This window comes from Seriola lalandi, unplaced genomic scaffold (genome assembly GCF_002814215.2).
Source record: "Seriola lalandi dorsalis isolate HSWRI2012SDOR001 ecotype SW California unplaced genomic scaffold, Sedor1 jcf7180002054901, whole genome shotgun sequence".
Classification (NCBI taxonomy): domain Eukaryota; kingdom Metazoa; phylum Chordata; class Actinopteri; order Carangiformes; family Carangidae; genus Seriola; species Seriola lalandi.
In genome coordinates, this window is record NW_019525453.1 from 711,857 (window position 1) to 727,146 (window position 15,290).

The window sequence follows — 15,290 nt, forward strand, 5'->3', positions numbered from 1 at the left end:
CCCTTTAGACATATTAATCTCTGTTGTCTGCCCAATATGTTCTGACATTTTACACACTCATCATTTCGAAAACAACCACATCCAGCATTTTTGTACTTTACAATTGGTAAGAAAAACATTTCCTTGGGATTAAAATGAGAAATCTAATTCAAAAACACGGCCAAGTCTTCAAACTGTCCATCTGTGCAAGTTTTTCTCTTTTCCTAAGTCAAAAAGCAAGAATGTTTATTTCACAACATCAACCATTCTAATGGCGCAGTGTCTTCCAAAGGTCTCATACCCAGATCAATAATCCATCAGGAAGGGTATTGGCTGATGTTGTGACAGCCAGATTGAGTGTTTGGGACATCAATCGCAACAAGTTTCCAGTTCAGAGTTTGTTTACTTATTGCACCAATACTGAGGAGCACAGGTTTTAGGAATGACTGGTAATTTATATTTCAATATTTTACATAAAACATTGTTGTTTTGTGAAACCGATAGAAAATGAAAACACTCCCAAACTGCATTAGTGTTTTTTCTTTCCAATTATAAAACCGATCATGGGAAACAACTTATCATGTGTCATTATGAAAACATCTCAACGAATCAAAATCAGCCCTAAACCCAAAGAAGCACACACACACACCCCTATTTAGGTTTCAAAGAAAGTAAATTTACAGTATTTGGCTTAAAGTATTTTCATACAACAAAAACTCACATGCCTCACATTTAGGATAAACTGATCTTCAACTCCTAATCACCAATTACTCTGCAACATATGTAAATATTCTTCATATACTGTATATTCAACATTTTAGATTCTAGATAAACTAAAGGAACTTTATAATTATGTTTTTATGGAAACAGGGAAACAGCCTACCAGCACCTGACAGAACCACGAACCTTCCCAGTGTTTATGCTAAACTAAGCTAGCTTCATATTTGGCATGAGGGAGATGTCAATCCCCTAAATATGCAAGAAAACAAGTGTATTTCCCACAATTCCTCTGATGTTGCTTTGCAGGGCTGTGTAGGCTGCCTCTCGCATGATCTACACTCTCCCACGTAGAGCAACTTTTTTTGCTAAATAAAACCCATGGGACTCAGTCCCACAAAAAAATGCTCATCATGTTTTTTACCCAACCACAATCGCACAACCATAAGAGGGGTTCTGGTTAAATGGCCAGGAAAGGATCAATTAACATACATATATGGTGTAATTGAAATGAACAATTAGTGGTACCTAGTCTTTCATTAAACATTACAAGACAGATTTACTGTACGTAGGTAAGATTTATAGTAGAGTGGGGTTAGTCGACCAGCTGGTGACAAGCTACAAAATATGCAACAAACAACTTTATACACAACGAACATGCATGAAGAAGCACGCATAGACCACACACGCTCTTCTTTTTATGTCTCTCACTTTGCCTTTTATTCACTGGCAGTGTACAGTGGGAGAAATAAGTATTCAAAATGTCAACTTTTTTTCTTTTTTTTTTTTTTTTTTAATTACTATTAAAGAGTTCCAATACAGCAATTCATGAAACCTGTACAAGACATTGGCATAAATTTCAGTAATTCACACACAAAGAAATCATAATATTACAATCCATAAATAAACGTATGTTTAATAAAGTGAAATTACAACACTCAACACACATTGACACTTAGAAAAAGCAGTACACAAAACGCAAAGTACCTGCACAAATTAGAACCAGATGAGTTACTTCATGTTGCTGAGTTAGAAAAAAGGCTTATCCACCTCTGAATGCAATTAAATAAATTATTTGTTAACAAGCCATCACACAAGAAACATCATGATGTGTAGCGGCAAAGACCATTCCCAAGACCATCGCAACAAGATTGTTGTGCTACATAACAGCACGCTGGATTTTGCAACTCTTAATTGTTCCAGAAAGCACCATTGGGGCCATTATCCATAAGTGGAAGGAACATCACTCTGCCATCAACCGGTCACGCACAGGAGCTCCTTGCGAGATTTCTGACCAGGGAGTCAGAGGGTTAGTCAGAAAAGTAGCCCAAGAGACAATGACGAATTGGAAAGATCTCCAGAAAGACCTGGAGGCAGCAGGTGAAGTGGTCACAGGGGAAACAATAAGCAATGCACTCCACAGCCACGGCCTCCATGCAGGCTCGACCCGTAAGACTTCCTTATCGAAGAAAAGGCACTTTGAAACTCATTTAAGTTCAAATAAACATTTGGAAAAGTCTGCGAATTACTGTTAGAATGTAGTTTGGTCAGAGGACACAAAAAATAAAAAAATAAAATCAATACCACATGCCAAGTTTGGAGGAGAAGTGGATCTGCATATGACTGTAAAAATACCATAACTATAGTCAGGTTTGGAGGTGGGAGCATTAGTGGTATGGGACAGTTTCTCTTCTCATGGTACTGGCATGGTACGTTATTGAAGCAAAGATGAACGGAGCCATGTAATGGAAAACCTATGAGATGAATCTATCCACCAGGATGATGTGAATGAGATGCGGGTGGACCTCCCAGTGGGACAACAATCTAAAACTTACTGCAATGGACCAAAACCCCATCTGAGCACTGTGAGTGATTTTTTCAAACAGGAAGTGTTTTCAAGCTGTCGTATTGTTTTGTTTGTATGTTCAATACTCATTCCACTTCATTAAACTTCATTTTATTTAAGTATTATAATACTGATGAATAATGATTTCTTTATTTTTGTGAATTTCTGGAGTTAATGGTCAAAATTGCTGCATGGGAACTGTTATTTAAAAAAAAAAAAAAGTTCACATGTTAAATATTTATTTCCCACACTGTGTCATAATGTGACTCATCCAACAATGTCAGTGTGTTTGTGGAACATCCAATAGTTCTAAGGACAACTGGAAATAACTAAAAAAACAAAATATAAAAAGCATGGTTAGAGAGTAAACAAATTAAAGTCCTTTTTATCCATTCAAAGACAAACCCCTAATGATGTCTGCTTAAATGCAAAGCTTTTAAAATTACATCACAGGCCACAGACTACAAAGACTTCCTTTAAGATGGTATGCAAAAGCAGCAATACAGCCAGTTTTGTGTAGATCCATTACAAGTGAAAACCATGGCTGTATAACAGGCCACTTCCTTTGAAAAGAAACCCCAGTTTGAACTGCACATCTAAGACTGAAAGGCCAAACATTAATCACTATACTCTACTGAGCCATTGTCTTTGTTGATCAATCGTTTCTACATTAAATGAAATAATCCCTTGGTGATTAATGCTCTGTGTATTTTTGGCTTTACCTGCATTTATGGATCAGAATCTAGATTTTTTATTCTTTTATTTTTTTAAAAAGAAGCACAGTAATGAAATATGGACACTTTTGTGTGTACTCATACTGTTCATATGGCATCTTACCAGCTGAAAACGTATCATTATGAATGATAAGAAATGTTTCAAATCAGTGCAGGCTGACACATGGTATGTAGTATTAGATGTGTGAAAACCTTCCAGACGTGTCTAAGATCAGATCCTACAGGGGAAAGTTTGGGGGATTTTTTCGTTCTGTTCTACACCCTCGGACTAATCGCTCATTTGGGAAAACTACTGGGATTCAAACAGTTTTCTCATGCAGGGGTTAGATGTTAAAAGAGTCATTACTATAGCTGTTTCAAAGCCAATGCAGTAAATATGCTAACATTCACCTCAGATAACATCACCATTATCCTATTATCCATGTAACCCATGATTAAACATGTAAAAAACGTTTGTTATACTAATTTATTAAAGCATGGAATATGTTGTGCAAATTTTATTTAGACTTTTTAGGTTAATACAAGGCTTAGTCAATAGCCATGCTAGTGGCTGTTTGAGTTTGTAAATGGGCACAACAATGCTTTGAGCTAAATGCTAATGTCAGTAGGCTAACATGCTCATTATTGAGTGTTAACAGGTATGATGCTCATCGTGGTTGTAGTTTGTTAGCATGCTAACAAAGTAGCACTGAAGTACACCTAAAGCTGGAGATGAGAATGCCATTAGTTTTGCAGGAATTTTGTCATAAAGCTAAGTATTGGACAGTATTAAAATAGGTGCTAACAAACCAAAAAAGGCAACCTCATGATAGTCAGGTGATCAACGCAGTCATTGGGATACATTATCTGTGAATTATGAACATCTGTACCAAAATTTTGTGCCAATCCATTGAGTCAGATGTTGAAATATTTCAAAAGGTAAGAGGAAAACATTGAACTAGTGGTCATGCTAGCTGAAAAGTCAGGGGTTCACCAAATTCATTTGGATTCATCCTTGAGGTTTTGTGGACATATGCACAAAAGTTTCATGGACCAACAGACTGACACTGCTGTCCCTGAAGCCACGCCACTAGCAAGGCTGTATGGGTGGCGCTGAGATAAAAGTGTTGAGTTGAAAGCAAGTGCAGATGGCCAGCTTGGCCTATTTCTAAGTACTACAAGACACATTTAAGACACAACAAAAGGCATGGTAAGATGGTGAGTTAATTGGTAATGACAAGATTAGCTAAATAACTTTTGGACTTTTATGTCTTAATCAATCCAGAGAACAATGCTGAGGCTGTCAGACATTAAATCCAAAGCAGACAAGCCTTTAAAGTGGTTCCAAATTTACAGCCATTATTTAGAATGATATTCTTTATCTGATCTAACACAGCCAGAGTTTAGACCCATTGTTGAATCGAACATTCAAAAGAAAAGCTAGAGCCCACTTTAAATGCCAATAGTCAGATGTGTGCTCTCAAACACACGTGCAAAGACATATACAAATACGCACATAAGCAAATGCAAACACATTAAGAGGACACTGATGTACTGCTCCCTCATTAACTCTCAAACTGTCACATAAGGATTGCAGATGTAATGTGTCAGACATGCAGCAGGTAAGATAAGTGTCCCAGGTAGATTTAGAAGGTGGGGTTTGTGATGAGTGAGCAGAGAGACAGCACAGGCTTAACTGTAAGAAGACCAGCTGCTGCAGTATATCCTCTCACATTTACATTTAGCAGCAGGAAAAAAAAATAATACTGCAGCAGCTGTGATTTAAGGCAGCCAAAGAAACAGCCTTGATTGTGTGGTAATGACAGTATTATTTTGTAAGGTTTTCTGCATGGTATTTTACTTTTAATAGCATGCAAATCACAGGAGTAACAAATAACATTAATGGTGGCTCTGTTCCATTTAGGTGTGCCAGAAAGATAGTGAGCCAGCACACACAGTATCAAGGCCCTGGAACTGGCAAACCTAGCTGGAATAGAGCCATTTTTAATGTTATTACTTACACCTGTGTTTGACATGTCAGACTGACAAATGTCTATTGGCCATAACTGAAGCCAGGGGTGAAAAATATTTTTAAAAAGCCCCCAATGGTCTTTAGAGGGCCAGGCTTTGGACACTGGGTGCCAAATGGTTCAAGAAGGTATGGGGTGCACAAACTGCATAAATCTGTCCCAAAAGTTTTTTCTTTCTTGCTAAACTGATATATTGCATGGTACTCCTTCTGATAAACAATATACATAGTCACTTAATGCTCCCTTGGTAAAGGGCACGGAGGGATGTGGGGGTCGGTCCCCTTCACTGCCTTTGTGCTTTCCACTCCTGTATTCCTCTGTTACTATGCAGCTTTGGCATTATCATAAACAAACCACTGTTAACCAAAGCTGACACATTAAACATGAGTAGAAAGTGTGTCTGAGTCACTACAACAACACACTAGCAGAAGAACTGTCCAGTTAACCCATTATCTCTCTCTGTGCTGACTGCGGGGCATTTTGTATGTTTTCTTTGCCTGCCGAACGTGGTTTCTTGTCAGGAGCAGGTGGTCGTGATTGTGGCTTGGCAAGAGCTTCAGCCATCAGTGTTTTTATAATACAACAGGTCATGATACGCCCTCTGAGCAACGCTACGTCTTCTGAGATTGGAGACAATGACTCGCTATGGGAAAGTGACGAGATGGGCTGATACGAGCCGAGGCTAACTGGTTAGCATGCTAACTTCAGTAGAGCAAAGGAGTTAACATTGGCAGTGGAGACAGCTCTAGGACAGTAAAGGAATCAAGTTTGATGCTGAACTTGCAACACTTCTTATGGACTGGTAACTACACATCTGTTGAATGTCTAAAAGGTCAATTAATTTAATTAGATTAAAAACAGAATATTTAATAAAACATGCATTGTGTCCCCAATTGACAGCAATTCAGCAATTTTAGGGAAATATTTGGCAACCTCAGTGTGTGGGGGAAGTGTAACTGCTGAGTTAAGTTTGGTTTAGTTGTTAAAATTTATATCAGGCTATATGACGGATGTTTCAGACACAAAGTACACCTGGTTTGTTCATACAAATACAAACAAAGATCTGCAAATTGTGCATTATGAGATACAATGTAATATAAGGTTATGCATTGCACCCCTAGCTCTATGAGCCCAGGAAGTGTCATGTCATTTACCGCGGTATCAGCCCTGTTTTTATGGGTACAAAGTCAGTGGAAGTCAGATACAACATATAACTTTAACTTTACAAAATGGGCCCATAGACTTGTAATTTATGTAAAAAGAACCACTGTTTATCCTATTTGAGTAAAGCCTCTTCACATACTGTACATAGTAAGTTTGGCATTAGTCACAAGAGATATTCAAAGTCAGCCTTAATTCAAGCCATAACTCCAAGGTACAGTACAGTTAACCCTTACTTATACAATTAAAGGGGTTATACAAGATTAGCTGCTACATACAAGCACACAAAAAGGTTAAGGATTGTGGATTATGATGCTCATCCTTGATCATGACAACACAGCAGCACAGTGGTGAACTAAGGAAAGTATGGTCTGTTCAGTGTAAACCACATTTTATTTAGCGGCATGTAAAGCTAACAAATACCTACATGCCTGGTTGATCTTGGTCATACATGGGCTATACTGTAAGCACACATAATTCTGAGTAGCAGTAATTTGCTGAATTGAAAACCCACTCAAACAACTGAATTCCTTCCTGGAAACAACAACTGTTTCCGATTTGCCTCCTTGATGCAGCCATTTAATCGACCGGCTGCCTGTTTGGTACAAAGTGGTAGTGGCTGCATATGTCCTGAATTAAAGTGCTTCCCTCTGTTCCATGTATCCTTTCTGCCAGGCAGCCCATGAGTTGGCTGATCTTGTGCAGCAGCACACAGCGCAGCGGATGTCTGTGTTCCTTCCGAATTGAAAACCCACCTCAGTGGGTCTATCAAAGACAATTTCTTTTAGAAGTTATATTTCTGTTTTCATCATCTGTTAACCAAGTCAAATTAAGCTCATACTGCGTGAATACATGTGAACACAAACATTTAATACTTATATACTCTCCCTTCTTTTTTGCAATGAGCAAACAAAGTTATACACCAACCGACTCCAAAACTTGCAGTTTTGAAATGTTATCAGAGGGTTGTTGCCATTTTAAACCCAGGTTCTTGGCGGTAATTATCACAGGGCAGCATACTGGCACAGGTCACCCCTGCCTCTCTGAGTGACGTCAGACACTGACCTCAGAGGTGGCAGGGTCGCAGGCAGTGGGTCAGCCCCTTGGCAGTGCATCCAGTTCAGATTAACATTAACAGAACGTGACAGTGCTGAGAAGCTTTGAGCTCTCTGGGGCAAGGGATTAACTACCGACTGCTATACCTGCAGTGTCTACCTAGAACTACTGCTGTCCCAGTTCCATACTACACACCGATATGAGAGGGGTTAAAGTATACTCAGGTATGTCAGTATGCATACCAAATTTGCTGCACAGGGAGGGTACTGTTGATTTACTCACATCTGTGAATTCCAGGTGGTTCTTGACAGGGGTGATTCAGCTCCAGAAACATCTCTGAAAACCAGAAAAATAAAATATTGAGTGTTTGGGAAAACAATCCGTTTGTGTTTGAAAACAGTTGTATAATGTCCCATGTAGCTTTGAAGGGAGCTCTTTAATGTCTGCGAAAATAACCATAATGATGTCATCAGGGTGGTCTTGATGAATGGATTTTGAAAGATTGTTAATTGTGAGATCCATCATTTGAATTTGATTTGTCTGTCTTTGAAAGAGATTAGGTTTGTATTGCACTTATTCATTATCTAGTTTAGCTATAAAATTGATAAATGCTAATACGTTCAACAATTGCACTTTAGCTTCGACAATGTAGTTTTTAATTTGTATCTTACGCTGGATAAAGTTTTGGCCTCTTATTTCTTCCCTGAGCATGACTGAAAGGTTTGTTGGAACGAAAAATAGGCCAGATAGGACAGCTCAAGTGAATTTAAATTGGTAGTGTAGCCTATCTGCCCATTAACTATGTTCCCATTACGGGCTTATTGGCATTGCTTGTCCTGAAGCAGCTGTAAATATAATTAGTGACCACATTGAGCTGGAAGTGCCTCATGTTGACTCCTGCTTTCCAGGCCACAGTTGCAGACCCCCTCTACTGGCTACACTTCAAACTTCTTGTAACACTAAAACTGATCCAATAACTCTTGTTTCATGCAGCAGTATTTAACTTTTTTTTATGGATTTGCATTACACCATGCGCAATGACAAATTTACTCAAAATAAGTGGCTGCACTGGGTGCCAGTGAGAAAAAGTCCCTGGGAATCAGGTTTCCTGTTGCAATGCCACTTCAGTGAACAAAGAGTACCTGCTTGCAGCTAGCCTTGGTATGGAGAAAATGATTTCCCCAAAAATATTATCGTACTCTTACAGACAGACACATCAAGAATGCAAAGTCACCACATTCTCTGTAAATAGCCACAAAGTGGTTCATGAGGAACCTTTAACAGTGTTTTTTTTTTTTTTACAGTATGCAAATACACTGTTACTATAATTTATGTAGCCAAATAATAAGTCAATTTTTACAAGTGGAGTTTGGTCAGAGAGGTTATTGGTGTCCATTCACTGCTGTGTCTGCGGTGTATTTAAATGTGCTGTGAAGCATGCCGACATCATCATAGGGTTACAGAAAATGTATTGGCGCTTCATAATACTAAATGACTTTTGGAGAACTATAGAACTAATGCAAGTCTTCATAATACTGTCGCCTTCTCACTGGCAGGATAACTAATGTGTAGCAGTTATTTTACAAGTCCAGTTTTCATTAAGTGCATGAAACAACAGCTTTTTAGGATCGTTGCATAGGTTACAGTATGACTGAAGCCAGGACAAAGAATGTCATTCCTTATTAACAGAGACAGCAGCTTAGAGCCGAGACTCAGATTTCATCAGAGGAGAACGAGAGCGAGCCAAGCAGCCCAGCACAGTCCAGCCCCCACCCTCAGCCACAGAGCCACCACCCTGAGATCTCCTACTGTATTATGTCTGTGCTTTGCACGCAGCAGTGACTGACAGGCTGTACTACAGGTAATGAAAATATTATAAGAGACCACATAGCGCTACCCTACAGCAATAATCTAAAAACCAGATGAAGCTCACTTTGGTAACAGAGTATCTTTTCAATATACAGTGAGAGAAATGAACATTTCTTGCATTTCTTCACAGCAGCATAAACTTTAATTTCACAAAAATGGTGAACACACATACACACATGCCTTTAAATGAAAGATCCACATTCTTACATAACGCACCCTGTTGTTAATCACAGGATGTGCCAATCTGCATTTGTACATGTGTTTTGCAGCCTTTTTGAAATGCTTGGACCCATTTGTATAAAACAGTCACATTTAATGAAATAAACTGCAACACTTCAAGCTTATACTGCAACATAGTCCTTGTGATGTGTTCTGCAAACACCTGAAATGTTGCAGGCCTAGTGCAAAAAAAGATTTTCAGACTCTTACAACACCTGCGCTTAGCAATGTGATTGACCCTCCATCTGTTGTGAATGATAACACGTGAAGTCTAGTCTATTCAGCCGTCTAGGATTCATATGTCTAGAATTACACAGATTAATTACTAAATACCTTAAGTGTTTTTCCCCCTTTTTTTTTTTTTTTTTTTTCAAAATCGTATTACTCATTTTTCAGACATCAGTGTGTGAAAACATCCAGATCTGAATTCTAGCCCGTAACTAAGGGTGAACACCACAGGGTTTCATTCTGAGCCCTGCAGTTCACCATGTATATACATGATGGAGTCTCTTTTAACATGCAGGCATGCAGTTGATGATTACCCGAGCTGCTAGCTATTAGATGTAGCTGAACGATTTTAAAGATGACTGGACAATAACTGAAGATAATTACAATACTCAGCATTTTAAATGATATGGTGGGTTGACCTTCCCTGCATGCAAGATTTCATAATTACTGGTATTTTTTTAAGAGGCCATTATCAGAAAATCACCATCTTATATCTCATCTTTGCTTCTCTGGAAATGTGGTTTATATTTAACTTGCTGCAATGACAAACTGATGTTTAAGGAAGAATATACCAGAAGTGATTCAGTAAAGATTGTTTTATCTGTAATTATTTGCAAAGACACCCAAAAATGAAAGCAAGTAAATGTGAAATAGCAACCTCACACTTGTGTCTAACTTTTTGAGACGGATTTTCTTTCTTTTTTATCGTGTGTTTGTGTGCTCCCAGAATCATGTTTCATTTTCAGTACAAGTGTAAACAGAGCATTAATGCAGCAATTGAGCTTTAATAAAAGAAAACTGGCTTACTGGCAGACAGAAATCAGTTCACAGGCACAGGCTCAGGCTCAGGGACAGGTCACCAAACTCAAGTAACAGGAACACAATGAAAACTCTTGGGAACAAAACAAGAAAATTTGACAAAGGCAGGTCTAAATAGTGATTGGAGTGATTAGGAAACTGGGAACAGGTGTGTCAGTGGGCGGAGAAACTCAGGTGATTGCAAATGAAAAACAGGTGAGCAGATGGATATTGGGACAGGAAGGATGTCCAGGGACATCTTGTGGGCGGATGAAAAATGTCAGGACTGGGGGAAATGAGGGGGAGAACATGTCCTGGAAGAAGTGAGCTGGGGTGGGGGACAGAGGCTGAGGGCAACTAACTGGGAAGCAGACACAGATGCAGACACAGTGACACAGCCAAGGTACCCTGTATAAATAAAAGGTTAAAACAGTGTGTATGTGAATGCGTGCAAATGTGGACTAACGTGGATCAACATGTGACATGTGGAAGCAAATGAGAGGAAAAAGAGAAGAGAAACTGTCCGTACGTGTTTAGAGAAGGGAAGAATAAGAGAGTGAATGTGTGAAAAAATGAAGAAGGAAGGAAGAAAATGAATGAGCATGGGCGGAAAGAAAGAAAGAAAGAAAGAAAGACAGAAAGAAAGGAAGAAAGAAAGAAAGAAAGAAAGAAAGAAAGAAAGAAAGAAAGAAAGAAAAGAGAGGAGCAGTACAATGTAACAGGAAAATTGTTGCTCCATCATCAGCCCTGTGTTGAGATACTTTCTGCATGTTGGCCCTGGGCACTTCTGGCCACACACTACAACAGGGGAGGGGTTCCCCTTAACGCTGAGGCCAAATGAGGACAAGAGACTGTGTGTGCGCACGTCGAGTACATATATATGTGTGGAGCTCAAATCGTGTTTTTATGGGAAGCAGTAAAAAAAGCACAGTTATCCTCAAAATGGCACAAGCTGTGACCTAATGCCACATCTAGTGAGCCACTATAGACAGAGAGGGATCAGCTACTGAGTGAAGCCAGTTAAGCCAGCCTGATGCATATGCCTTTCAAATTAAAACCATGTGAAAAGACTCTAATGGAACGGACACAGAAACTGTGAAAGAAAACGACTCACGGCAATTAGATGCAATTGGACAAACTGTAGTTAGGGCAGTGGCACTAATTAAAGCAACAAGAATTTAGTAGTCTATGGAAAATTGTTGCACTTTGCTGTGTATGAGAATGATATAATCAACTGTGTTTAACTTGAAACAAAAATACTGCAGTGATTATGTCCTGCTCTAGGATGCACATGCAGTGTACAGAGATTTGTCAGTCGTCACACACCTACAGTAAGAACACAGAGGAACCATTGAGAAAAGTAAGCATATATACACACTCTAAGAACCAAATCTCCCTAAGCCTGTAATTTCCTGGCCGCACGTGCTGAAACACAGGCTGGCCTCGAGAATACATCTTGACTGAGTTATTCCTATCTGCTCTACCCCACTAACACATCATCGCACAAATCTCTGCCAGTGGTGGTGCCGATGATGATCCACTGATGTGTCTTCCAGTGCTGTATGACTTTCCTGCATGTATGAATACGTACAAATAGATAACTTCGTGTTGCAAGATTTTGACCTCCCATCTATCTCAGTTACAGGAGCCCCGTGTGAAATTACCCCCTTAGTACTGCAGGAGAATGTTTTGGAAAAGTGGTATTTCCCAATAGACTTTTTTAAAGCTGTGAGCTGCTCCAGAGGTATGTGGAAAATGGTTCATCCCAGGTGGTTGGCTGTGAATGTGCCCTACAGAAGGAAATTTCCCTTACAGAGATGTTGGTGGTTTGTGCACAGCGTGTTCCAGCATAAATCATAAGCTAATTTATCTCTGATGGATGCTTCGGGGGCTAGAAAAGAGATGGCTGCACTCTGGCATTTGCTGGGTTGGGAACTGTGAAATGTTTACCCTTTTGAAAATGGTACCGCAAGATGTAAAATGAAATATGAATACCATAAATAGTGATAAAAGTGTGTAAGAGTAACAGACAGCAACTTTATGAGCCGTGACAGCAAACTGTATAGGCCAAGAGTGAATTTAAAAGAAGGAAAGAGCAAGCTTGACAAGAATGAACAAAAGAGAAAAAAAGACGTTAGAGGAAGAAAACAGGAAGTTCAGTCTCTAACACATGACACTTGAACTACAGAGTGACTTACACACACACACACACACACACACACACAAAGAGCTCATCAGATAGAAAAAGTCAAACAGGCAGTTGAAGAAGGAATAGATGGCTTTGTTGTAACCACCATTTTATAAGGTCTGCAAATGTTTCCAGTTCTTTCCAACATGAGAATCAAAACTGTGTGGTAATACAACACACATGCTTCCCTAACGACAATATTGAAAACTGATGCAGCCCTTGTTTACCTTTACCAAATTCAAATGGAACATTTTACCAAAAAAAAAAAAAAAAAAATTGTCTGGTGAACTTCTCTTTAATGATGGGAATTTCTATTTGGCTTTGTGTTGTTTGGTGCTCTTCCTATTCTAGGGTGGATGTGGTAAAATTCATCTGAATATGAGTAAATACTTTCTGTTACTGTCTTTTTGCCTCTCTTTCGCTCTCCGGTCCTCGATGTCTTCTTTTGTCTTTTTAAGTTTTATCTTGTTTTTATATTTTCACCATCAACCTGAATTTCTTCAGAATGTATATGTTATTATTATCTTATCATTATTCAGAACTCATTTCATTTCATATTGTACAGCACTGGATATAACTAAGATAATAACCACTTTATGAACTCATGGTTCCATATCTTTACTTTCCAATAACCAATATTCCAATAACTTGAAATATAATAAGAACATTATTTTAATACCACAAAGCTGAACAACCACAACTGAATGGGACTCACAGATGGAATATCACATGAGCCATACCACTCACAGAAAATCTGCCTTACTGTAATGAAGCCAAGAGTATTTAGTGCTCTATTCAGGGCTGTTCTAATATTAAGTGTATTTATTCAGCCTGCAATCTGCAGCCTGCCCAGCCTTCCAGGTTACACTCATGTGGTTGGTAGAACTACAGACCAGCACTTATGACATTTCTTATTATAGGACCGCCGACGTGCCTCCTTCAAATTCTGCATATGCCACATTCTCACGTGCCAAACCTAATCTGTGCAAGGACCACATGGATATGAATGTGTGTGTGCAAGGGAGGTAAAACCAATAGTGTCCAGTCAGGCAGGTGAATGGCATAACACTATTGAGGTAAATTTCTCTGTCTACGCTCATGTTAAGAAGGCTGCAAACTCTCCTCATGGAGGATGTGTTCGGTCATTGTCAGACCAGTTCTACACATGCCAACCTGCACCACCTAAAGGATGGGAAGGTGATACCAGAAGCAGGTTAACCTTCAGATATACACGTGTCAATGTTCACATCTACAGCCAAAGAAAGTTATAGCTATTAAAATATCTACACATGTACAACCTTCAGACAAGTGAAGAGGCTGCAGTTGGCCTGTAGATGGCACATATTATATTGATTTCTTTATATTTGCAGGCCTAAAGAAGAACTCCGGACTTCAGTAAGTTAGTTTGTCAACTTAATTCAGTGAAATAGACCCCTTTGGTTATTGTGTAACCACGAAAGTTATTAACCTACAACAGACTGCACCTGTGAGACAGCCTGAATGACAAATATCATTCCGCAACTACCTTATCCTAAATCAACCGATTTGTTACTCATCCTCAGGCAAGAATGGGGAGGATGCTTATGAGACGGCCAATGTTAGAAATGAGAGGTTTTCTGTTGCCTGAACAAATAACTACAAGTACCATAATTACGGTGCAATTGCAGGCATGAAATGAACCATCAAGGCGAATGTAGAATAAATTGTGCTAGAAGAAACAACATTTCTTGTGCATTTTTGTAGTGTGCAAATAGAAATGACCATTCAATTTATACATAATAATCCATGCTAAATTAAGTGTAGATTTCTTTGCAGGTCTTTATTCTGTTTATATATAAACTGTAAATTTACCATAAATGTGTATATGCAATCTTTCATTCGCAAGATATTTAAGTGTTTACCACAATGCAGCCAAGAGGAAAGGAATAGACAGAGAACAGTGAGAAAGCAGCAAGTTTTACACCAGCAAAAATATGATGTTAAATTATAGAATTGTGCATGTTATTGTTACTGTGCCCACACCCTGTATTCTGAAATATACCAGTGTTTTTGTTATTTATTTTGAAACATTGTACTTATGTGATTTGATTCTGAATTATGAGCACATAGCCTTATGGTGACCATGCACCATACACACACACACACACACACATACACACACACACACACACAGGTTAACGTCCAGCTGGATCTTTCACTGGAGCTCATGGAAAAGCAAAGTAACAGGGCAAATCCATAAATGACACTGGGAAAGGACAGAGCAATGGAGCCTTTATAAATGAACCAGTGGCTCAGAGATGGGACAGTCCATGCCTTGCTGTAACCTTGGTCCCAAAAAAAAAGACACTGGATGCCACATGAGCAACCCCAGGCACTATACCTATTCACTTGTAATGTCCAGTGTTTGTACATTTATGCCTTTGCCTGATGACTGACACAAAAAGAACTTTGCAGTTTACTTACTGTTGCAGAATAAGTCAGAGAAA